Consider the following 25573-nt stretch of genomic DNA (forward strand, 5'->3'; position numbering starts at 1 on the left):
ACAAAGCAGGGGCCTTTGGACTTGCGATAAGCACGCAAAGCAGATCATTTATCCTCAGATTAAACAGTTTCATAGGTTCGGTGGATCTTTTGGTATCAATAAAATAGCCTTGGATGTAAGGGAAAGGGGAAATGCACCTGAACACTGTGTTGTCATATTATTCACAGATGTGAGACCACCACCAAGTTTTTCTTGTGAAAGCGCCATACCATAGGCAGAATCCAAATAATTGGGCTTATGCAGAGCAACAGACACACAAACAACACGCTTGAAACCGTCGAGGAAACGTGTGGTGTAATGTAGATGATTAGGGGCTTCCTCATAAGCAGATAATTGATCGTACAAATCAGCGAATCTATCCACATAATCAATAACAATGCTGGTTTGTGAAATACAGAACAACTAGCGTAGTAGAGTCTGATGCTGATTACGACCAAATCGGTTGTGCAAACTTGAACAGAATTCAGACCGGGAAGCTTGAGGACAATGGCGTTGCATCGATTCAAGCCAACGAACAGCTGCACCATCAAATTGAGATGTTTCTAGCGAAACCCATCGATGCTGGGGAGTACACCAGAGCCGGAACTGATCCTCATACCGAGTTCGTCATAGTCGTGGATTCGCACCATCAAAACGAGGGAGATCCACCCAAACACGAAACGGGACCGCATCAGCAATATCAGGGTAAGGCGCATCATGCGTAGTAGCGGAAGGGAGAACAGGGAAAACTGAATCTCGCGCACCTCTGACCGGAGGAGGAAAATACGGAGCATGTGCCTTCCCTCGGTGATCCTAGTCGAAGCCAAGGGAGTTAGCGACATAATTGTGTCCACTCCAAGCAACTTGAGTCTCCGAAGCTTCACCTTGTCCAGGCGGTTCCTTCTTCCACTCAGCGCGGACGGCCTCGAGCTCGAGGACAAGCTCCTCCCACAACCCGTCGACGTGAGACATCAATAGCCCGTCGAGCATGGTTGTGTTGGCCTAGGTAAGCTTGTCAACTACTTGGAGAAGATTCACGTCGTGCTCCCGAAAGCACTAATCCAGATCAGCGGTGAAATCCGCCTGCAGCAGCGAGTACACGCCGCGCCCCTCGTCCGAGAGCTTGTCCATCGCCACCGCTCACCGCCGATCACACCACCACGTCGTGTACAGATGTTGTGGTAGCTCCAGGACCACCGAATTTGACACAAAGTGTAAGATACCTCTCATTGCTAAATGAGATAGGGTTTGTGCCAATGGCGAAAACGTGTGATTCCTCCCAAGCACCCTCACAGCGAGTTCATGATAGAATTCGATTTACAAAGCATCGGCCGAAGCCTCTATCCAATTCACAAAACGCTAACAGAACACTAATGCAAGTATTTAACTACAAACCCATTCCGGGCTGGTATTCCACTCAGGTTGGGTCGCGTTGCGAGAGGGTCGTCGTCCTAGGCCTCTAGCAGGTTCAAGTCATGGCGGGCCTCTTCCCTGGCTCGATGCAGAGAAGGTTTCATCAGTCATCTCTGATGTCATCACCGTCTTCAGAGCTTTGCTGCCTCACCCCCGAGTACCCGCATTGCTGACAAACCAGGTGGTTGACTATGGCATCGGGAGGCAGCGAGAGGCCCCATTAGCGGTCATTGAGAGGGCGGTTGAGGAATCCGTCAGCGGGGCACTCCGCCTCAGACCTCGTCTTTTTCGTTCCACCGAAGAAGGGCATGAGTTGGACGTAGCCCCTGACGCGGACGTTGCCCAGCTCAGAGCGCTCGGCCGCGGAGCCGAAACGCACGGCGAATTTGTGGGCGATGGTGCGTGTCAGCTGATGGGGTTATAGTCCCAGGGTAGGGTCATAGGTCTGCCCTATAGGTCCTACCCAAGGACTACCCTTCATAGGGGACAAGGCCCTTAGCCAGTTCCGACTGAACTAAGGACGCCCCCATCATCCAGTCGGCGACGATCCACTCGGAGCATATCTAACGTACCGACTGGAATCCACTCTGTACATCGTAGCGTCCCAGGAGGGCAACGGTCATACGTTTTCATACACCATAACTAGCATTTAAGGCTTACGTTACCAGTAACGCCAGCGTTTACTCGCCACTACTTCACCCCTGTCCACCGGACCATTATGAAGGGCAGCACACTCTATATAAGCCGCCCTTCACCACTGGTACAGGGGTTGGCAGTTGTTGTAATCCCTAATACACTCGACCCAAAGCTCCCAAGAGCACTGAGACGTAGGGCTTTTACCTCCACCATAGAGGGGCCTGAACTCATACATCCTCGTCGTAGCTAAGGCTCTTCCCATATACTTTTGTACCCTGTACTTCTATTGTCAAACTTATACCCACGACATCAGCAATACGGTTACTCGGGCGTCAAGCAACGAAGCTTTGAAGATGGTGACGACAGCAGAGATGATCGATGAAGCCTTCTCTCGATCGAGCCAGGGAAGAGGCGTGCCAAGACTTGAACCTGCCGGAGGCCCAGGACGATGACCCTCTCACAACGCGACCCGGCCAAAGTGGAATACCAACCCAGAATAGGTTTGCAGTTAAATACTCGTGTTAGTGTTCTATTAGCGTTTGGCGAATTGGAAGAAGGCTTCGGCTGAAACTTTCTAATTCGAATTCTACCGTGAACTAACTGTGAGGGTGGTTGGGAGGAATCAAACGCTATCACCATTGCCACAAACCCTAGCTCATTCCCCAACCGAGAGGCATCTTACACTTGGTATCATACTTGGTGGTCCTGGAGCTGCTACAACATCCGTACGCGACGTGGTGGCATAATCGGCGGCGATGGAAAAGCTCTAGAACGAGGGTCACGGAGTGTAATCGCTGTTGTGGGTGGATTTCACCGCCGATCTGGATCAACACTTCAGGGAGCACGTCAAGAATCTTCTCCAAGCAGTTGACAAGCTCATCAAGGTCAAGTTTGCCATCTCAACATGTTGCTTTGCTAGTTCACGTTGAGATTCTAGTGTAGTGCATGCGACGAATGGGCAATAAAACAGTAACTCAAGTCTTAGTTTGTTGGTCGGACTAATCTTCAGAGGATGATTCGTGGAAAGATTTGGAGTTCTTGCAGCAACAATTTCCTCATGTACCAGCTTGGGGTCAAGCCGATTCTCAAGGAGGGAGGAATGTCAGCAATGTGAGTATCGGGCATCAAGCAACGAAGCTCTGAAGACTGCAACGACAGCAGAGATGACTGAAGAAGCCTTCTGTGAAATGATCCACGGAAGAGGTGCGCCAAGACTTGAACCTGCCGAAGGCCCAGGACGACGGCCCTCTCGCAACGCGACCCGGCCCAAGTGGAATACCCGCCCAAAATGGGTTTGTATTTAAATACTCGTGTTAGTGTTTTGTTAGCGTTTGGCGAATCGGACGACGGCTTCGGCCGAAGCTTTGTAATTCAAATTCTACCTTGGACTAGGTGTGAGGGTGATTGGGAGGAATCACACGCTATCGCCATTGCTACAAACCCTATCTCTTTCCCCAACCGAGAGGCATCTTACGGTCCCCCCCGCAGAGTCGCCGGAGATAAACACCCAAGTGAAGTCGGCGGCCTCGGTCAGCCATGTGTCGCCAGTAGGGCAGGCCTACGAGGCGAGCCAAAAGAGAGTCGTGGCGCCGTTGTCGATGGTTGTGGGGAGGCGGTTCTTGGGGGCGAGGAAGTAGTCCGGGGTGACACGACGGCGCCGAGCTCGGCGGCGAGGCGGAGAAATTAGTCCAGGCAGTTGGGCTAGGTGAGCGAGACGATGCACAACTCGTCGCCGTGGTAATAAAAGAACACCTGCATGAGCTAGTTCCGCTGGCGCAGCTTGTAGAGCCGGAGTCCCAGCCCGCGGAGCGCGTCGAACTTGGCGTCATTCCAGTCCATAGTGTCGTCGTCCCGCACTGGCGTGACGAAGCCCGCCCCGTCTGTCGTGGTTTTGTCAAGGCAGATGTCCTCGTGAAAGGACTTAGTGTTGGAGCCATCGCACCTTGGTGGCGACTCAAAGGGGTTGATCGGAAGCAGACAAAGATTTACCCAGGTTCGGCCCCTCGTAAGGAGGTAAAGGCCTATGTCCTGCTTGGTGTTTGTATTGATGGTGTTTCGATTACAAGGAGGGCGTAACTCGCCTGACCTAGCACTCGAAGATTTCTAACCTGCCCTACCCTTCCCCGGGACTCGCCTTTATATACAGGCCGAGTCCTTAGGGTTACAAGAGTCCTTATCATTACACTTGTCATGATTCTTTCTATCTCTAAGTCGTCGTGCCTTCCAAGACGGGAGAACTCCCCCAGGATCTTGAACCACCATCCAGCTCCTGGGCTTACTGGGCCAAAGCTTGAATCGCCTGAAGGATGAGTCGCCCACTTGGTGACCCGGCCCAACTAGGGCGGGTCACACCACCGATAATATCCCCAACATTACGCCCATATTGACTTGAACCTGTTCACGCCAACACTTACCTAGTTAGGGGCGACTCATTTTGCTCCCTTTATGCATCATATGCTTAAACCGCCATCTATTAGAGAAATACCCAAGTCACTGAACCAATTTCTGTTGGCATCTTCTTATCCCTTTAATCTCGGAAGAGATAATGACGTAATCCCCAACGGATCCTTCGGCATTGACATCCCGAAATTTTCGGGCGCCATCACGGCGAATCCTTATCATTTGGCAGTTCCCGCTCGTGGCGCCCCGATTCCAGTGCCTGACTTAATAAATAGGCGGGGGGACAAGACAGGACGCATTTCCACCTACCCGTCCTGTTGCCTTCTTCTTCCTCGCCATCACACCGAGAGCTCCGTCGCTGCCCGAGAGCTTCGTCGTCGCCCGAAGACCTCCGTCTCGGACCGCCGCATCCGACGCACTCCGACGCCCGCCGAACACGCGAAACTCGCCGCGTATCTTTCCGCGGTCGCCTCCAACCGCCATTACCAGGTCAGTCTCCCGCCATTAGAGGCAGGTCTTAGTTTCTCGAGGTCCATGTCCGCCATTTCCTTAGAACACCTTGAATGGCTCCGTAATCGTTGGTTAGTTCATAATGACGACAATAAGCACAACATCATCTTCCATACCCCCAGTTGACTAGCCTTGGTCTGAAGATCAAGAAGGGTTTTCGTCAGATGAACTGTACTGTTTTCACCCTAGCAATAGGCTCTTTTATCCAAGTTTTTCTCATTCACTTTTGCATGCTCCATAGATCCATATTTTACCACCTGTCGTATGAAAGCTGTTTGTAGATCCAGACTTCTCCATTTTAATGAACACCTCTGAAGCCCTGAACCATCTCTCTTAAATAGTGAGAGATTCATAAATCGCCCTCGCACTCTGACCCGACCCTTTGTTTGGTGAGTCAACAAACTCCCTTGATCACCTCACAAACGTTTGGCGAATCAATGGATCTTTAACCATTTAGTAGACGCTTGGCGAGTTAATTTACCCGTAATTTCTCCCTTTGTAGCATGGGTGCCGTTTTCAAAGGCAATTGGCTCCCAACCAATGTTGATGAAACTCTCCTCAACAACTGTGTGAAGACGGGGAATCTTGATCCCAAAGAGGTTATCGATTGGCATTCCAGGTTGGGAGAAGAGATTCCCAACCCGAAGGAAGGAGAAATAGTTGTTTTTGTTGAACACCTCAACGGGGTTTTAAGCCGCTTGGCTCAAAATTCCTCAAAGACGCCATGACCTTTATGAATGTCCACCTCCAAGACCTAGGGCCTAACTCGATGAGCAACCTATGTCAGTTCCAAGTGTTCTGTGAGGCCTATTTGCGGATGGGACCTTCGGTTCCTTTATCTTGGTACTTCTTTCATTTGAATCGCCAGACAGAATTTTCCAACGGCCCTAGCTTGGAACTTGGAGGTGTCAATGTTCAACGCCGTAGAGACGGTCCATTCCCGTCACTCGCCATGCCAAGCCATCCCAAAGGCTGGGGCGGGTCTTGGTTTTACTGCCAGGAAACTTCTCCTGAGGGTGAGAACAAGCTTCTTGGCTATGGGGAGGAGAGCCTTCCAACAAATTTCAAACTCCCAGAAAAGCTTACCAAAGAAGAGGAGTCAGATATTATCCTAGTACTGTCCGAGTTAAGATCTCTGACAAACAACGGCCTTACTGGGGTCGACTTAATCCGCTGCTGGGTCGAATGGCGCATCCTCCCCTTAAGTCGCAGGGATGGATTAATGTGTGAGTTCGATGGCACTTTGGACCATCCCCAGTGTTACTTCCCTACAGCACTGACGGAGAACAACATCATCACCATCATCAAGAAATTGACCGGCGAACCCTCGGCCAAGTGTGGCCCAATAGGCCTTAAGCCGTTTTGCAAGATCAACCCGGCACCAAAGGTAAATAACTTAACCCGCCTTTGCTTTATTCCTTCCGACTTATTTGAGCCATGATTCGCATAATAAAAATGCCATTTCAGAAGGGCGACAAATTCTGGTCCATGAGGCCGAAAAAGATGGCCCTGAAGCAAGCCAGGCCGCCCCCAAAGAAGAAATCTAAGGGTAAAGGCAAAGCCGTCGTTGCCGAGCCGTGTGACGCCGACGAATCCCAAGTCGGTGACGTACTTTCAGAGGTAAAAATCCACCTTCTTTAACTCGCCATTCATTTTTATAATTTTGTGTTTACACCTTCGTATCTCTTGTGTAGAACGAGGACAATGAAATCCAGGAAGACTCCGTAGAGGTAATTTCTGTTTCCTCCAACTCATCTTCTCCTCCACCTAAGCCGGCCAGGCGGATTTGTGGGAAAGTTCCCTTCACTCACCAAAACGCTTGTTTGGATCCTAATTTCCTTTTGAAGAAAGCGCAACATCCCTCCAATTGGAAAACTCGGAGTCATTCTGGGGACTTGGTGTCCGGGTTTTCCAATTAGGCAAAATGAGGTACCTTTTCAATAGCATCTTTTTACATTTCCTTTTGGATCATATTTATAACTCGCTCATATCTTGAGGTGTTTACTTTTGCAGAATTCTCCTCCTTCATCAGGCGACTCAGTGATGTTAGCGCTTCCGCCAATGATCCGTGTTCCAGGGTAAGTCCTTTATAATACTTACATTGTCCTGATGATAATAATGTATGTTTTTAAGCGCACACCCTTTTCCTTTTAGGGCACAAGCGAAGAAGAGGAAAACTGGCGGGTCAGCTCCCATTATAACTTCAGAGCCTATTGAAAAATCTGTGCCGATTCAGGATAACCCGGCCAAAGATAAGCCTGAAGATCACGTGGATCTCCCGAACTCGCCCAAGGAAACCATGGAAACGCCTAATCCGACAAGTCCATTGAAAACGGCCGAAGATCCCGATGCTGTGGTAATCACTAGCACTCGCTTTTCTAAGCCGGCCTCAGCAATTCTGTCGAAGCATGTATCATCATCGACTCAACCTTCTATTGAGTATGAACTTTCCAAGGCTAAGCTCTCCGAGTATGAGAGTCTTGAATTCAGAGAACTTTGCTCCGGCTTTGCAAGTCGCCTGGAGGCGAGTTACGAAATGGAAAAGACTCTGCTCCTCATGATGACAAACAGACATGAGGTACGCCTTACTGCATACTGTATTATCCTCATTAACCCCCAAAGGCCGGGTCATCTGTAAAAAGATGAGTCGGGTCTTTGATAGTAAAAGAACTTTTCAACTTGTATTCCCCGAGGGCCGGGTCATCTGTAAAAAGATGAACTGGGTCTTTGATAGCTTGAAGGAAAAGTTTCGACCTGTAACCCCCAATGGCCGGGTCATCTGTGAAAAGATGAGCCGGGTCTTGACAATTAAAGAAGACTTTGGACCTGTAACCCCCAAGGGCCGGGTCATCTGTAAAAAGATGAGCCGGGTCTTGATAATTAAAGAAAACTTTCGGCCTGTAACCCCCAAGGGCCGGGTCATCTGTAAAAAGATGAGTCAGGTCTTGATAATTAAAGAAAACTTTTGACCTGTAACCCCCAAGGGCCGGGTCATCTGTAAAAAGATGAGCGGAGTCTTGTTACTATATAATTTTGTCCAAAAAATTATACATTAGCCCCCAAGTGTCAGGGATGTTGCTTGCAATAATTCTGAGACTTGCCCCTTGATAATATATTTCGACAGGAATCACTTACCCAAGCTGAATCAGCATTTGGCGGTTTAAAGAAAAATTTAGCCGATCAGCAGGATGCCCGGGCAAAATCAGAAGAGAAGTGTCAAATGATCTTATCTGAGATGGAGAAGCTGAAAGCCGATTTAAAAAAGGCTCAAGCTGATAAAGATGCCCTAGTAAAGCGAGCATAAAAAGCTGAAGCTAAGCTGGATACCGTGCAACAAGAGTTGACCGGCTTAAAGCTTCATATCTCCAACATGGCACAAGCTGTCTTCGGTAAAAAACGAAATCCTGACCTTGCACTCTTGTAAATAAATAACTTAGTATGAAGAACTTGCTGACCATCATTTATCCCTTATGTAGGTCTGAGAGCCGCCAATCTTCAGAACGACTGTGTCCTGATGCTGAAAGCGATTTACACGTTAACACAGCAGCTGTATACAGGGAGTGTGCTAACCGTGAAAGCAGTGATGGGTGCCAAGGAATCCATAACTTCAATAAAGAAGATGATTGGCTTCTTATCTACTCTTCCTCCTTAGATTGGTGAGCCAACCCGGTAAGCTGTCCGAAAAGGGGCACTGACTACGCTGAGTCGGTGTCTGGCGTATGCTCCAGAATTAAAACCTGAAGAAGTAGCAGCAGGCTTTCCCCAGCTCAAGGATGACGGGTCAGAATTTGCTGAAGAGGATTACCAGCATGTTGTCAAAGAATCCCGTTTGGCAGCGACTCAGCTTGCATCAAGCTTGGATTTATCAAAATATCAAGCCGCCTATGACAACAAGAACAAGAAAGTTAATCTGCCAACCTTTGTGACAACCAGCTTAACTCAGCGGCGACCCAAGAACCCTTTTGACTTGGAGGTGGATCTCTCATCAGTTTTGAACGATGAAGATGAGTTCGCCGCTTTATCCAAGTGTAAGTGGGTACTGGGCGACTTGCAAATTGAAGTCAGCAAGAGCTCGCAGCACGCTGACCCGAGGACATCAATAGAATAATCTTTCATGGATTTGGCCATAAGTGCCATGTAATAAGTCTTTTATATAGGTCAAACTGCTTCTGTGATGTCTTAAAAACCATTATGTCACCCTTAAGGCGCCTTTAGAATGCTTGACCCGCCCTCAAGGCGTTTTTATGATGCTTGACCCGCCGTGGCTATAATGATTGTGATCATCAACCTGTTAGGCTTAAAAACATATATCAACTCATCTCAGTGAGTAATGGATGATAATAAACAATAACCGACCCAAGATATTTTATGGCGAGTCAGAAAAAATCTGAAAAACCTTGTGGCAGTGCCAGGAAGGTAAAAAATAACAATTTCTTCAGCTCATCAGGTCGCGACAGGATAGGACGAGTTATATAAACTCAAGTGCTACCCGAGGGAGACTTTTTGTATAAAAAGCTCAAGTATTTAGACCGGCTGATCAGGCACGAGTCAAGCTTCAGTGAAGCGGGTTCAGTGAACCAAAGGTTTCTCAATTTTCCATGTGGGGCGCTAGCCTGTACCAGACATGTTTTAACCAAGGCGAGTTCAGGGCCCATAAAGCGGAGTAACTCACCAAGAGTTCATGGGTCCATATGGCGATTCGGCCGACACACAGTCCAGTATAACCATTTGTAATGCGGTAATTTTTCGCAGGCCAAATGGGTAGTAAGGCTGATCTCAGTGAGAGGAAGCCCCCAAGTGACCTATGACTAAGGGAAAGACTGGTCATAGGATTGTAGAAGCGTATACGCTATTACCACAAAATGACTTGAGAACAAAACTGTTCCCAAAGTAAGCCGTCCTAATCCACAGAATCATATAAGGCGCCCATGTTTGAATATCGCGCCTTGTAGCGACTTCGATCCTCTTTGGCTTATCGATACCCAGTTTTGTAATAAGCGCATCATGGCGACTTATGCTCTTTGGTATGGATAGCGTCCATGCTTGGGCGACTTGTTGAAGAACAAAGCAAAGATCCATACTTCGAATAAGATGAAAAAGCAGGAAAGCCCCCATGCTTGGAAGCATCAATTTTATTGCTTCATAAAAAATGAAAAACTTACAAAAAGCAGAGCAAATAGCTCAAGTGTAATAAGGCCACAAGTGGGCTATGTTCCAGGGGCGAGTTGACTCAGCCTCCGTGGTTGGCCGATCAGGCCGTAGATCCACCATATAGTAGGACCCGTTGTGAAGGCTTTTGCTGACGACGAACTGTCCTTCCCATGGTGGTGATAACTTATGCATGCCAGTACGATCTTGTATCAATCGAAGCACTAAGTTGCCCTCCTGAAAGGTTCGGCTCTTGACCCGGCGGCTGTGATAACGCCGCAAGTCCTTGTGATAGATTGCCGATCGGGCAGCAGCCAAATCGCGTGCTTCCTCCAAAGCGTCCAAAGAATCTTGGCGCGCCAACTCGTTGTCCTGTTCCACATAAGCGGCAACCCTGGGCGAGTCATGCCTAATGTCAGTGGGAAGAACAGCTTCTGCTCCATATACCAGGAAAAAGGGAGTAAAACCCCTAGAACGGTCCGGGGTGGTCCGGATGCTCCATAGTACTGAAGGCAACTCCTCAACCCAACACCCTGGGGTGCGTTCCAGGGGAATCATGAGTCGGGGTTTGATTCCTCGCAACACTTCCTGATTCGCCCGTTTGGCCTGCCCATTAGATTGTGGATGAGCCACTTCAGAGACATCAAGCCGGATGTGCTCACGATGGCAAAACTCCTGCATCGCCCCTTGTGATAGATTAGTGCCATTGTTAGTAATAATGTTGTGTGGATATACGAACCGGAAGATCAAGTTTTTCAAGAATTTGACCATCGTCTCCACATCACAAGCACCAACATGTTCTGCTTCGACCCTCTTGGTAAATTTATCAACCGCCACCAGCAGATGAGTTTTTTTGTTGGACGACATCTTAAAGGGGCCAACCATGTCTAAACCCCAGACAGCGAAAGGCCAAGTGATAGGTATCATCCTTAGTTCTTGAGCCGGCACATGAGCCTGTCGTCCATAATGCTGGCAACCGTCACATCGGCGAACTATCTCCTCTGCATCTGCATGAGCCGTCAACCAGAAAAAACCATGACGGAATGCCTTCGAAACCAAGGAGCGTGAACCGGCATGATGCCCACAATCTCCGGAATACATGTCGTTCAAAATCACGCATCCTTCTTCAGAAGAAACGCATCGTTGGAATACCCCAGAAGTGCTTCGCTTATATAATTCGCCATTGATGATGACCATGGATTTACTTCGCCGAACGATTTGGCTCGGGCGAGATATGCTAGATACGGAAGAACCCAATTCGAAGTAACACGGAGAGTCGCCACGAACTGAGACTCAGGGTCTGGTATTGCCAGCTCCTCTTATGAGGGTAACCTTACGGAAGGATTGTGCAAAGTATCCAAAAAGACATTGGGAGGAACCGGCTTACGCTGCGAGCCGAGACGTGAAAGGGCATCAGCTGCTTCGTTAAGGCGCCGATCGATATGATCAACTTGATAGCCATGGAAATGACACGCCACATCATACACAACACTCCTGTAAGCCGCCATCAGGGGGTCCCGAGAATCCCAAGTACCTGAAACTTGCTGAGCCACCAGATCAGAGTCGCCAAAACATCTAACCCGCGTGAGGTTCATCTCCTTGGCGAGTCGCAAACCATGAAGCAAGGCTTCATATTCCGCAGCGTTGTTGGTACATGGAAACATGAGTCGGAGGACATAGCATAATTTGTCTCCCTGGGGCGATATCAGTACCACGCCAGCCCCCGAGTCGTCCAATTGCCTGGATCCATAAAAAAAAATAGTCCAGTACGTAAGGTCAGGCCTATCTTCCGGGATGTATAACTCGGTCCAATCGTTAACAAAATCAACCAAGGCCCGAGACTTGCTAGCCGTGCGAGGGGTGTATCGCACGTGGTGCGGCCCAAGTTCGATCGCCCACTTGGCGATTCGCCCTATCGCTTCCCGGTTCTGGATGATGTCTCCGAGGGGAGCAGAGCTAACCACCGTGATAGGATGCTCTTGGAAATAGTGTTTGAGTTTTCGAATCGCCATAAAGACCCCATAGACCAACTTCTGCGAGTGTGGGTATCGTTGCTTGGAGAGAGTTAGCACCTCACTGATGAAATATACCGGGCGCTGAACCGGATACTCCTTCCCTTCTTCCTTCCTTTCGACGACCATTGCCACGCTCACTGCTTTGGAGTTTGCCGCAACATACAGAAGCATAGGCTCTTTTTCAGTCGGGGCGGCCAAAGCTGGCGGGTTGACCAGCTGCTGCTTCAAGGCTTCGAAAGCTTCATTGGCCTCGTCTGTCCAAACAAAATGGTCAGATTTCTTAAGCAACTGATAAAGGGGAATAGCCTTTTCACCCAGGCGGCTTATGAAACGACTTAAAGCCGCAATTCAACCCGCCATCCGTTGAACTTGATTGATATTTGCTGGTTTTCCAAGCGAAGTGACCGCTTCGATTCTGTCCGGGTTAGCTTCAATGCCGCGCTCAGATACCAGGAAACCCAACAATTTTCCAGCAGGAACACCGAAGACACACTTGGTGGGATTAAGCTTCATCTAGTATACCCGCAGATTGTCAAAAGTTTCCCTTAGATCTTCCAATAGAGTTTCCTTCATCTGAGTTTGTACCACAATGTCGTCAACATAAGCATGGACGGTGCGTCCGATTTGGCCATGGAGGCAATTTTGGATGCAGCGCTGATAAGTCGCCCGAGCACTTTTGAGCCCAAATGGCATGGACACATAGCAAAAAGCCCCGAAGGGGGTTATAAAAGTTGTCTTCTCCTGATCTTCCACAGCCATCTTGATTTGGTGATACACTTAATAAGCGTCCAGGAAGCACAAACGCTCGCAGCCCGCCACTGAATCAATAATTTGATCGATACGGGGAAGGGCGAAAGGATCCTTTGGACAGGCTCTGTTAAGATCTGTGTAATCAATGCACATGCGGAAGGTACCGTTCTTCTTGAGCACCAGGACCGGGTTAGCCAACCACTTGCGGTGGAAGACCTCTACGATGAATCCGGCGGCCAAAAGAAGGGCGACTTCTTCCCCGATTGCCTTGCATCGTTCCTCATTGAACCTACGAAGATATTGCTGAATCGGCTTTGCTTTAGGATCAACATTAAGGTGGTGCTCAACGAATTCTCTCGACACACCAGGCATGTCAGAAGGTTTCCATGCGAAGATGTCCCAATTCTCACGGATGAATTCTATGAGAGTGCTTTCCTATTTGGGGTCCAGACCCGTCCCGATAGTGAACTACTTGGTTCAGTCGCGAGGGACGAAATCCACTACCTTAGTGTCGTCTGTTGGTTTGAATTTGAGGGGCGGCTCAGCATCTGTTTTTGGCTTCTTTAGAGGTGACATGTCAGCTGGATCAACATTGGCCCGGTGATATTTGAGCTCTTCCGCAGCGCAGGTGACTTCTGTGTAAGCCGCATCCCCTTCTTCACACTCTATTGTGATCCTCCTGTCACCATCAACTGTGATGGGTCCCTTAGGACCGGGCATTTTGAGCTTAAGGTAAACATAGCAGGGGCGAGGCATGAACCGGGCGTAAGCCGGTCGCCCAAACAGCGCATGATAGGGGCTCTTTAACTTGACCACCTCAAACATAAGCGACTCAATCCTATAGTTAGACGCTGTTCCAACCGCAACTGTGGGCCTAACTCGGCTTATGGGGTATGTCGATTTACCTGGGACAATCCCATGGAATACCGTGGTTGAGGGCATTAAATCTTTCTCCAACAGGTTCATCCTTCGAAAGGTGTCGAAGTATAGTATGTTGATGCTACTACCACCATCCATTAGTACCTTCGATAAGGTATATCCCCCAACTTGAGGTGCCACGACTAACGCTAAGTCGCCGGGGTGGTCAACTCTTGGCGGGTGATCCTCCCTACTCCACGATATACTCTGCTCGGACCAGTGGAGATATCTAGGGAGTGCCGGCTCAGATACACTTTACGCTCGGTGATTCACCTTTTTATCACACCTGCAGGCATTGGTGGTGAAAATGTGGTATTCCCATTGCTTAACTGTTTGGGGTTATTGCGGAAACCGCTGTTATCATCTTGCCCCTGAGGAGCCCCCTGTGGGGGTGGCTGTTGATAAGCCCCGGGCGGGTTATACCGCTGCTGGTTATGCACTGGATACTGGCCACTGCTTGGCTGCGAGCCGCCCTCATCCCCCGGTTCGGGGAAACCGCCGAACGGGTTCTCACATTGATTAGGTGCACCAAACTGTTCCTGCCGTTGATCCGGGTCACCGCCTTGCCCTTTTTTATCGCCTCCGCCCGAAACTCCCGCATCACATAGCAGTCTTCCCAGGAATGAGTCGCCGGTCCGTCTGCCATGGCGTGGTGCGAGCAGGGGCCTTTGAGTATCTCGTTATAATTGCGCGGTTTTTTGCCACTGTAACCCCTCTTCTTCTGACGTTGGTTGCCGTTGTTGGCATTGGTATTGGCAACTAAATCCGAGGATTCTTCCTGCTGCCTTCTCTTGCCGTTTGGTCCGTGATTATGGAGGGCGTGTCCCTGGAACCGGGTATGATTTTTGGATGACTCGCCCTTCCTTGGCGAGTTAGCCTTGCCACCATCCTCTCCTTGGTCTTTGGTGTCGTCTGCCTCGGCTTACCTAGTGAGGGTGTCCATTAATTCCCCCATATCTTGGACTTTTTGCTTGAGTGGCCCCAACTTCTGCACCAAGGGCTCATATTGACAGTTTTGATCCAAGATCAACACGACCTGAGCCGCCGTGATGCCGTCCGACAAGTGAATGATTTCCGCGACCCACCGCGTCCAGTGGTGGGCCGACTCATCCGGGCGCTAAACGCAGTGTTGTAGATCGAGTATTGTCATCGGGCGCTTGCAAGTCCCCCGGAAGTTTTTGACGAAACGCTCTTTCAATTCAGCCCAAGTCTGGATGGAGTTGGGGGCAAGTTCTTCAGCCAAGTACGCGCCGTTCCCTCGAGCATCACTGTGAAGTACCTGGCGCAGACGGCTTCACTTACATCGAGCATGTCCATGGCGATTTCGTAACTTTCGACCCACGACGCCGGCTCAAGGTCCGGGGTGTAATTAGGCACCTTTCTTGGTTATTTAATGTCTTTCGGCATTCTCTCATTGTGAAGGGCGGGGGCCAAGCATGGCACTCCCACCTGTCTGCCGCCTCCAACAAGCGGTGCAGGACCAGTTTGGACGTCCGGGTGATCCCGACCTGGCGGGTCCCGGTGATCTGGCAAGTCGACCTGGGGAAAGGGTTGCGGCCCGCTGGTTATGGCGGGTTGGTCCTCTGGCCGACTCCTGGTGCGGCTTGCCTGGGGGGTAGAATGCAGCCGATCGAGGCTATTCGAGAACTGGGCGTTTTGAACCACCGTCGTTTTCAACATCTCAATGGCGTTTCTTGCTTCTATCTCAGCTGGGGGGTTACCATGAATCAGAAGGGATTCTAAATGGCGAGTCGCGGCGAGGATGTTATCCACCGGGTTGGAAAAGTGACCTCGAGGTGTCTGGAATCGAGGGACATGATCAACGGCTGGCTGAAACGGCGGGTTTGGTGGCTGGCCCGGCCCTCCTCTCGGGGCGTCTCCCGCCCCGGGAGTTCGTGGAGTATGGAATAGTCGGGTCGGGTTGAGATCAGGGGGTAAACGCCCCTGGTGCCTCCGTTGATGGACAACGTCAGATGTGCGTTGATGCCTCTCAAGCCGCCAGTTTTCGGTGTTCAAATGAGCCGTCTCAGCGGTAATTTGAACCTGTCGGGTCTCGATCCTGGTGGCTTCTACTTCAGCGTCTCGCTCAGCCTTTGCCACCCCATCTCTTAGCTTTGTCAATTCTGCGTTTATCGCGTCCTGGTTTTCTGACTTTATGGGAGTCGCCATGAGCCTTGTTATCTCCGCCGCCAACTCCACCAAGATCGCAGCTGGGCTTCTGGATGTTTCGCCAGTCCCGTCGTTGTCTATTGAGTTTGGTGGGGGCTGAGTCTCCCCTGCCATGTAAACGGCAATCTGACGGCGGGTCCGGTCGAGAACCTCGGGGTCCATGGCTAGCGACAAACCTCCAAGGCAGCCCCCATGTAGAGGCTGAATTGAATCTGAGTCGCCCATGGATGATTCGTCATCAGTGTTGACCGGCGTGGTCTCCTGGGTCGCCGATCATTCTAGTTCCTCAGACCCATGTATGAACCCAACAAAAACCGGACGGGTTAGGTTTGGTGTTGCGACATGGCGGACATACCTGGCCGGCTCGACGATGTCGGAGGAGATGTCCGGCTCAGGCATGGGTGATCCAACCATGCCGACGAAGATGTTGATCCTGCCGAAGGGGATTCTGTAGCCGGATTCGATTGAATCGGCCTCGGGCCCCCACAACGAGTTATTGATGTAGTACTTCCCACGGTGGCTCCGAGTCATGAGCCCTGCCGCGTAGCTCCCGGACCCTACTAGGGCTCCCTTTGAGAACTCAAATCCACCGTGCGCAGGCCCCACGGTGGGCGCCAACTGTCGTGGTTTTGTCACGGCAGATGTCCTCGTGAAAGGACTTAGTGTTGGAGCCATCGCACCTTGGTGGCGACTCAAAGGGGTTGATCGGAAGCGAGATAGAGATTTACCCAGGTTCGGCCCCTCGTAAGGAGGTAAAGGCCTATGTCCTGCTTGGTGTTTGTATTGATGGTGTTTCGATTACAAGGAGGGCGTAACTCGCCTGTCCTAGCACTCGAAGTTTTCTAACCTACCTTATCCTTCCCCGAGACTCGCCTTTATATACAGGCCGAACCCTTAGGGTTACAAGAGTCCTTGTCATTAGACAAGTCATGATTCTTTCTATCTTTAAGTCGTCGTGCTTTTCAAGACGGGAGAACTCCCCCAGGATCTTGAACCGCCATCCAGCTCCTGGGCTTACTGGGCCAAAGCTTCAATCGCCTCAAGGATGAGTCTCCCACTTGGTGACCTGGCCCAACTAGGGCGGGTCACACCCAGATAATATCCCCAACACCGTCCCTGTGCACCATGCTACCTCTTGAGCTTGCATTGGTTTTCCCTTGAAGAGGAAAGGTTGATGCAGCAAAGTAGGTAAGTATTTCCCTCAGTTTGTTGAGAACCAAGGTATCAATCCAGTAGGAGGAACAAGCAAGGCCCCAATGGTAGTACCTACACAAAGAATCAAACACTTGAACCCAATGCAATAAAGGGGTTGTCAATCCCTTCAAAGTTATTTGCAAGGATGAGATATGATAGAGATAGATACAAAATAATGCGGAAGCAAAAGTAAATAAATTGCTGGAAAGTATTTTGGGTATTTTTGGTTTATAGATCTGAAAATATAATATGGAAAATAGACCCGGGGGCCATAGGTTTCACTAGAGGCTTCTCTCAAAAAGGAAAATATTACGGTGGGTGAACAAATTACTGTCGAGCAATTTATAGAAAAGAAAATAATTATGAAGATATCTAAGGCAATGATTATGCATATAGGCATCACGTCCATTTCAAGTAGACCGAAGCGATTCTGCATCTACTAATATTACTCCATACATCGACCGACTCCTGCCTGCATCTAGAGTATTAAGTTCATGAAGAACAAAGTAATGCCTTAATTAAGATGACATGATGTAGAGGGATAAACTCAATCAATATGATGAAAACCCCATCTTTTTACCCTTGATGGCAACAATACAACATATGCCTTGCTACCCCTACTGTCACTTGGTGAGGACACGGCAAGATTGAACCGAAAACTAAGCACTTCTTTCATTGCAAGAATTACCAATCTAGTTGGCCAAACCAAACCAATAATTCGAAGAGACTTGCAAAGATATGATATCATGCATATAAGAATTCAGAAGAGACTCAAATAATATTCATAGATAATCTGAACATAAACTCAGAATTCATTGAATCTCGACAAACACACTGCAAAAGAGTGTTACATCAGATAGATCTCCATGAAGATCATGAACAACATGGTATTGAAGATCAAAGAGAGAGAAGAAGCCATCTAGCTACTAGCTATGGACACGTAGGTCTATGGTGAACTACTCATACATCATCGGAGGATCAATTCCCTCTCTCGCAGATTACCGAAAAAGGCTCCCAGATTGGATCTCTGGAGAACAGAGGCTCCCGGTGGCATCAAAGTATTTTCGTGGCTCTTTTTGGCGATATGGGAATACTCGGGAATATATAGGCCAAGAAATAGGGTTAGGAGACCTGCAAGGGCCCACAAGCCAGGGGGCGCGGCCCCCCCCCCCTAGGGCGCACCCTACAGGCTTATGGCCTCCCGGCTAGTGCATTGCCCCCTACTTGAAGTCTCCTGGGTGACTTCTGGTCCAAGAAAAATATTTCCGGAGATTTTGTTCCGTTTGGACTCTCTTTAATATTCCTTTCCTTCAATATTCAAAAACGTGGAAAAACAGAAACTGGCACTAGGCTCTAGATTAATAGGTTAGTCCCATAAATAATATAAAACAACATATTAATGCATATAAAACATCCAAAACAGATAATATAATAGCATGGAACAATAAAAAATTATGGATTCGTTGGAGATGTAACACATCACGGCCCCATTGTTGTACACCAACGGCACGCCCTGGCAGTTGTCCACGATGACGGGAGCGTCGGAGCCCTCAGAAGCTATTGTGGTAGTGAAAGGTGGCGAGATGGGATGGACTGATCAAAGGCACCACCACGCTAACTTGCCAGGTGTGAGGTGATGATATAGTCCTAGTTCAGTGGGGTACGTGGCGTGTGCGCTACACAAGATGGTGGTGTCTTTTGTCCTCGTCATCTTGGCCTGCCGTGCTGCTACAGGCCCTCAACAGGGGTCATCGTCCAGCACTAGGGTACAAGGCTTTACGGTCACTAAGTAAATACTTTTTTGAAATAGGCTTTCGTCCCGCTTTATATATAAAACAACATCATAAAATACACGACCAAATGATACAAGATGACGTAGCTCCCTTACAAAATCGATCTTTTTTTTCGTGATAGCAAAAGACCTACGTATCATTGCATTCATAGGGAGAAAGAGTAGCAAGAAGCAATTATAGATTAAGACTCTCACAAGGATGCACACGCGGTGTGGGGTGAGTCGGGAAGGTAGGGCATACAAGTAGAAATAAAATACGGGGTGTACACTCCACTCAACAGAAGTCCCGCGTCTTAGGCATATGAGGACATGAAAACTATTGAACACTTAGAGTAGAGGATGACTCATTTTCAAGAGGGGGAGGATGATAAGAACATGACATGCATTGATACACCACCTCTCATCAAAGGAGAAACCATAATAATTTGTGTCAAAGAAATATATTACCATGTGAACACTAACTTAAATCCATACTATTATCTTGAACACATGACTGCACTTTCATCTCCTTTATTGTTGGTTGAAAATGGATGCAATATGAAGAAGGCCAAAAATATTTTACTCCAAGAAAAACAATGTTCTATGATGAAGAAATAAAGTTAGAAGTTCATGAGGAAATAAGTTGTCTACTCAAGAGACATTGTTCTGTTTCTGACAGAGTAATGTTTTGGACGAGTTTGACTACCCCAACTTGCGAAAGGTTTCCAAAACTTGAGTTTGGTGCTAAAGGAAACATTGTTCGACTCGAGTGAACAATCTTTAGTCAACAACTGTCAACCACCTCCTACTAGAGATTTCTGGAAACTACCTCATTAAGTCTTGAAGCCATTTAGTCACCCAAAGCTGGTTTTGTTTCACACCTAAGGTGGTTCCCAAAGCTGGTTTGCTTTCATAGCTATCCAGGGGGTTGTCCCAAATATAAATAGGCTAGCTCTTCCCTTCTTTGAGGAATTTTGACATTACTATCAAGACCAAAGACACAGAATCCTCGTGAAACTGGAGAGCTCTTGGTATCCTTATTCTCGAGATTCCTTGAGAAATTGCTCCTGATTCTTGTCCACGACTAGATCATGTTGTGTGGGTTGGAGTTTGTGATTTATTTGCGGACTGCACCAAACTCGTGCTCCACAACTTGAGTGTGATTGTGTGGGTAGTATTGTGGGTTGTGGATCTCCGAATGTTTGAATTGCGGGCTTCAGTGAGCATCCTCCTCGTCGGGTCATAATCTCTTATTTTTTGTTTTTTGGGTGCTTACAACTAGTTATCCCCATTCATTTACCGATCCCATGTCGTGAAGGTCGGACTTCCCCTTGTACACCCTCTGCTCCGTAGAAAGTGCCATATCATGTGGTATTCAGAGCAAGATACACAACGTAAGATCTTTATCCTTTGTTGCTAGATCTAACATTTTTAGTTTGGGTTTTCCCCGTCCTAGAGTCCAGAGCTAAAAGCCACAAAAAAATCCAAGCCTTTTTTGCTTAGATATAGTTGTTTGTTTTCCTCTTTTTGTTTGCACCAAGTTCTATCCGAAGTTGTCGCTATTTTTTTATTTCATTCTTGTTGATGGGTCTATTGTGTTGCAAAGAGAGAGAGAGAGAGAGAGAGGTTCGAAAAAAGAAAAAAAGAGCAAAAAAAAGAGAAGAGGAAGTGTTGATAAAGTGTGCAATCATATTCAGTTTGGTGAGAAATTTGAGAAGTTGTATTGGCAAGTGTTGTAGCTCAAACATAATGCAAGGATCTACAAACAAATTCCTGTTTCATTTGGTTTGCATCGATTGGATATCAGCACTAGCCTCCTCATTTTACACCACCAAGCTCCACCCAAAAACCATCAGCTTCTTCCCTTTCATTTGCTCATCCACTCATGATTTGCTGCCACCGCATAGCCGCCAAGGACTCACTGGAATTTGGGTAAGCAAGAAGGTGAGCTGAGGGAGGGATTCCCTCATATATATATATATATATATATATATATATATACATATATATATTACATATATATATATATATACACATATATATATATATATACATATACATATACATCTACATATATATACATATACATATATATATATACATATACATATATATATATACATACATATATATATATTTATATATATATATTGTCTACTTTTCTAGGAGTTAACATGCCAAGCTCCAACTCGAGTGGATGTCGACTTCAAAATGTGGAAGATGGTTTCCCAAGGACTCGAGTGGCGCTTGGTGATGTGATTGAAGAAAGTATAGTTGCAGCTTTGCAAAGGGTGTTCGGATGTCTTCTTCCTATCACGGGTAATGAGGATGAATACCGACACAGCCCCGCCACCTCATTGACAATCAAGAACCAGCGAAGCCCCATCCAAAATGCCCACATGATGGTCGTGGATGGGATGGCCCTACAAATGGTGCCCCGACCATGTGAGTTGTACGTGGCCATGGAGACTTCACCAAGCATAGTTCCTGTGGGTATGCTACTTCCCACAAGGAGTTTCCCTACCATGGTGACACGTTTGAGGGATCCACTCCCATTACAATGGGTCCTTTTCGGCCTATGGAAGACAAACTTTTACCGCACCCATGAGAATGTACGTCCCAAAATCCCACAACCCAAGAATGACAAGGGAGACTAGTGTAATTTCCAAGATGCGACACTATCCATATTTAGGGACGAGACCTTAATATGGATAGAGACGCATCTTGGCATTTCGCAAGTTTAGAAATCATTCCAGATACATTTAAAGAGGAGATGACTATATGAGTTGGCTTACACTCGCAACACGTTAAATTACTAGTCATACAACAATTATTCAAACAACTAAAAGATAGGATTAGACTATGGATGAAATCAAATGGTAAAAGCTATGAAGTCTATCTCGCTATCCCACGAGACGACAAAGGCCCTTCTACTCGTCTGGGTAGGTAACGTACATGCGTCGGCAATCCTCATCATACTCCCACTGGAGCTGTGGAGCATCATATGCGTCAAGATCTACGGTACATGAACCTGTGGTCTTGTAGTAATCTATGAGCCACGGGGACTCAATAATCCCGTGACCAAGATATCGGGACTAATTAAGTTAGTTGGGTAAGGCATGGTTATGTGGTGAGGTTGCAGCAACACTAAGCATTATTTGGTCGCTAACTTATGATTCAAGATTAAGAATAGAATCTATGCAACTCGGTCGCAAATTAATTATGATCAAGAAGTGATACTGAAAAACTACTTACGTCAAACATAACCCCACCGTGTTCTCCTTTTGAACTCCCTCCAAAAGAGACGATCATGGTTACCCACAGAGATAATTAATTTTAGTTAAATTTACTTCAAATTTGCTATAACTTGATGTTAAACAAATTTCAAAGTTGCCACATAAACGCGGGCATAGCATTCCAAAAGATTTAAACCTGAAGGGGTGCTCCAACTAGTCCATCACAAACTATGAAAAGCTGACCTGGAGAGAAAACCTTAACCTCGAGATAGCCCGAGGTATCCTCGATATCCCAGTGCACAAGATATTTCGAGAAGGATAAAACAAATCCAGCAAGACCGTCCGACATGTCGACGAACCGGGTAAGAGCCGTGTATCTCATTCTCATGACATGACCGGATGAGCTAGTGTATAGGGCCTGATAGACATCTCCTCAGTTTCCCCGGGTAGGCCTCGCATAGTGATCTATTTGGACCTACACTCATGAGGAGCACTGGCCCGGGGGTTGATTAATTATCCACGGGGTAGCTATTCCCTATGCATTTTTATTAAGTTTTTTAGCAAATGGAGTACCAATGTTGGGTCTTGCGAGACAAGTTAAACCAAAATGATTTATCAAGGGGGTCCCCATATCAACCCCACGCGTGTTAGGAGTGCTCAATATGGAACATATCATCGGTAACCGGAAACTAGGGCAGCAAAAGCTGAACAAAATACCGAGAAAAAGGCCAAGCCTTCCACCTTTTACCAATTATATATGTGCATTAAATTAAATAGAAATAATAAGATAATATCCCAAATATCCATGTCAACACATGGATCACCCTGCACCTGCAACAAATAATGCTATAAGAAGAGCTGAGCAAGCGCTAACTTAGCCAAACAATGTTTGCTAGGATGTGGAGGGGTTAGAGGCTTATCATGGCATTTTTGGGAGGCTTGATATTCAGGTAGTAGGCAACGATATTTAACAAAAGAAATGAGACGGCTAAGCATAACAAAAATTAGAAACGATATAAAGGTCAACGATCATCTTACATGGCACTTCTTCTAGGGAATAGAACTCTTGCTATCCAGGAACGTTCTCAATAGGATCCTCGTACTAGTACTCAGCACCCGACGCTACCCAAAAGGAAATACAACATCCAATAAACACACAGCCAAGACACAATGCTCAAACAATATGATGCATGAATATGATGTGAATGAAGCATGGCAATGCAGCACTAATCATCTTTCCCATGCAATTATTTATTCATTATCACAACCTCAAGACTAATTTTTTGTACATTCATGAACATGACAAAAATGAATGCATCACGAGAAAACAATACAAATGCATATAAAGAACGTCGCAAACCGAGTTGCGGACTTCTCGGGATTCCCTCGACAAGGTACGAATGGAAACAATGATAAAACAGAATTTGAGAGATGCTATGGGCAATTCCTTGGCATCCCAAGTATGCCACTAGATTGGGCACGAAATTCTAGGTGAAATGGACCTAAAGATCATGCAAAACAAATGGATTCAACTCCCACAAGGCACAAAACAATTCTACAAGAAATTTGTCCAAAAACAGCAACATGTCACATTGCACATACTAAAACTAACACCTACAGCAAGCTATCATGCTCAACAAAGGCATGGAGATGAAGTAAACATGATGCACAACAACTCATTTAAACAGCAACATGGATAGTAGCATGGATCAATGGGAATCTGGCTCACAAGATGGCATAAAACATAACAGGTTATGACTTGGTGAAAATACCAGTTTTTCACAAGCAAAGTTAACATGATGGCATATTGACACCAATGAAACACTATGCTAGAGGGACTTTTAGGGCATGAAATATAACATGGTGATATAGGGCAATAAGTACTACAATTAACACCTTCTAGCAATCAGCAAATACTCAGATTCATTGATAGCATCCTCTCAACATGGCATGGTGAAAGGAAGTGAGCCTAACTCACTTGGCTAGTGGAGTGGATGTACAACCCATCCACCCAAGTTCAATTTGGGTTCTTATTATTTCAAAAAAAACTCGTTGTGGGGGGTTTCCCTTACAGATTTCCTTCAAAAAAACATGGCATGGTGAAGTTAGCAAATTCTCAGACTTACCAAAATTCACAAGGTGAAATTTACAGCAGTTTACATCAGCATGGCATATTTGACACGAAGAATAGCTACGATGCAAAACCTATTTTGCAAAGTATTGGCACAATTTAAGAAAGGGCAATATGCTCTATCATTCACTCCATTGCACCAGCCCAAAGAACCTATAGATACTTAGCAATCCCCATGGAAACACGGCTACTTAATAACAAATTTCAGACCTAGTCATATTTCACCCTACCAAATCGGCAGCAATGACATAGCATGTTGACAGCAAGAATTCCACCTCTATACAAGGTTTTTCATGGCAACCTAAATAACACGGCCTAGTACACTAAACACGTTACAACTTTCATGTTGACAAGTTTAAGAACGGTTGCAAGGATTGCTTTATACAAAATTAACAAAATGCCATCATTGTGAAAATATCATGCACATTAACTTTCTCAAAAGACAAAACTAATTCTTCACATGAATTCCTTGGATTTTTCTACCCCAAATTCATATATCATAAGCCTATGTTACAATATAAAAACAAGCCAAAATCCAGAATCAAAACTACATCAACTAGGTATAACCTAGTATATGCCAGATTTGGCATATGCCCAGATTGGACATTTCCTGAATTGGAAACCTACCATTTATGGCATATTAGCATTCAGGGAAGTAAAAAATAAACTAAAACAATAAATCACAAGGGGTGCACATAAACTTTCTCAAAAGACAAAACTAATTCTACACATGAATTCCTTAGATTTTTCTACCCCAAATTCATAGTATATCATAAGCCTAGGTTACAATATAAAAACAAGCCAAAATCCAGAATCAAAACTACATCAACTAGGTATAACCTAGTATATGCCAGATTGGACATATGCCCAAATTGGACATTTACTGAATTGGAAACCTACCATTTATGGCATATTAGCATCAGGGAAGTAAAAAAATAAACTAAAACAATAAATCACAGGGGTCCCACTAGCGGTCTCACCACGGAAGTAAAAAACAAACAAAAACAATAAATCACACGGGTCCCACTAGCGGTCTCACCAGGGCCCGTGAGACGATGACAGCTGGGTCCAAGGGGCCACTATCATCCACTCACAAATAAAACACACAAATCACACGGGTCCCGCTAGCGGTCTCACCAGGAAAGTAAAAAATAAACTAAAACAATAAATCACACGGGATCCCACTAGCGGTCTCACCAGGGCCCGTGAGACGATGACAGCTGGGTCCAAGGGGCCGCAATCATTCACTCACAAATAAAACACACAAAGAAATAAGAAGAGGTCTTGAGGGATAGAACCAGAG

At 46.8% G+C, this 25573-nt stretch overlaps 1 pseudogene; it reads right to left on the reverse strand.

Annotated features, from left to right (window-relative positions):
- The window catches only part of LOC123426976, a 35329-nt pseudogene that overhangs the window by 4108 nt on the left and 5648 nt on the right, over positions 1–25573 (reverse strand).

Source organism: Hordeum vulgare, chromosome 2H, assembly GCF_904849725.1.
Source record: "Hordeum vulgare subsp. vulgare chromosome 2H, MorexV3_pseudomolecules_assembly, whole genome shotgun sequence".
In the NCBI taxonomy this organism is placed as follows: domain Eukaryota; kingdom Viridiplantae; phylum Streptophyta; class Magnoliopsida; order Poales; family Poaceae; genus Hordeum; species Hordeum vulgare.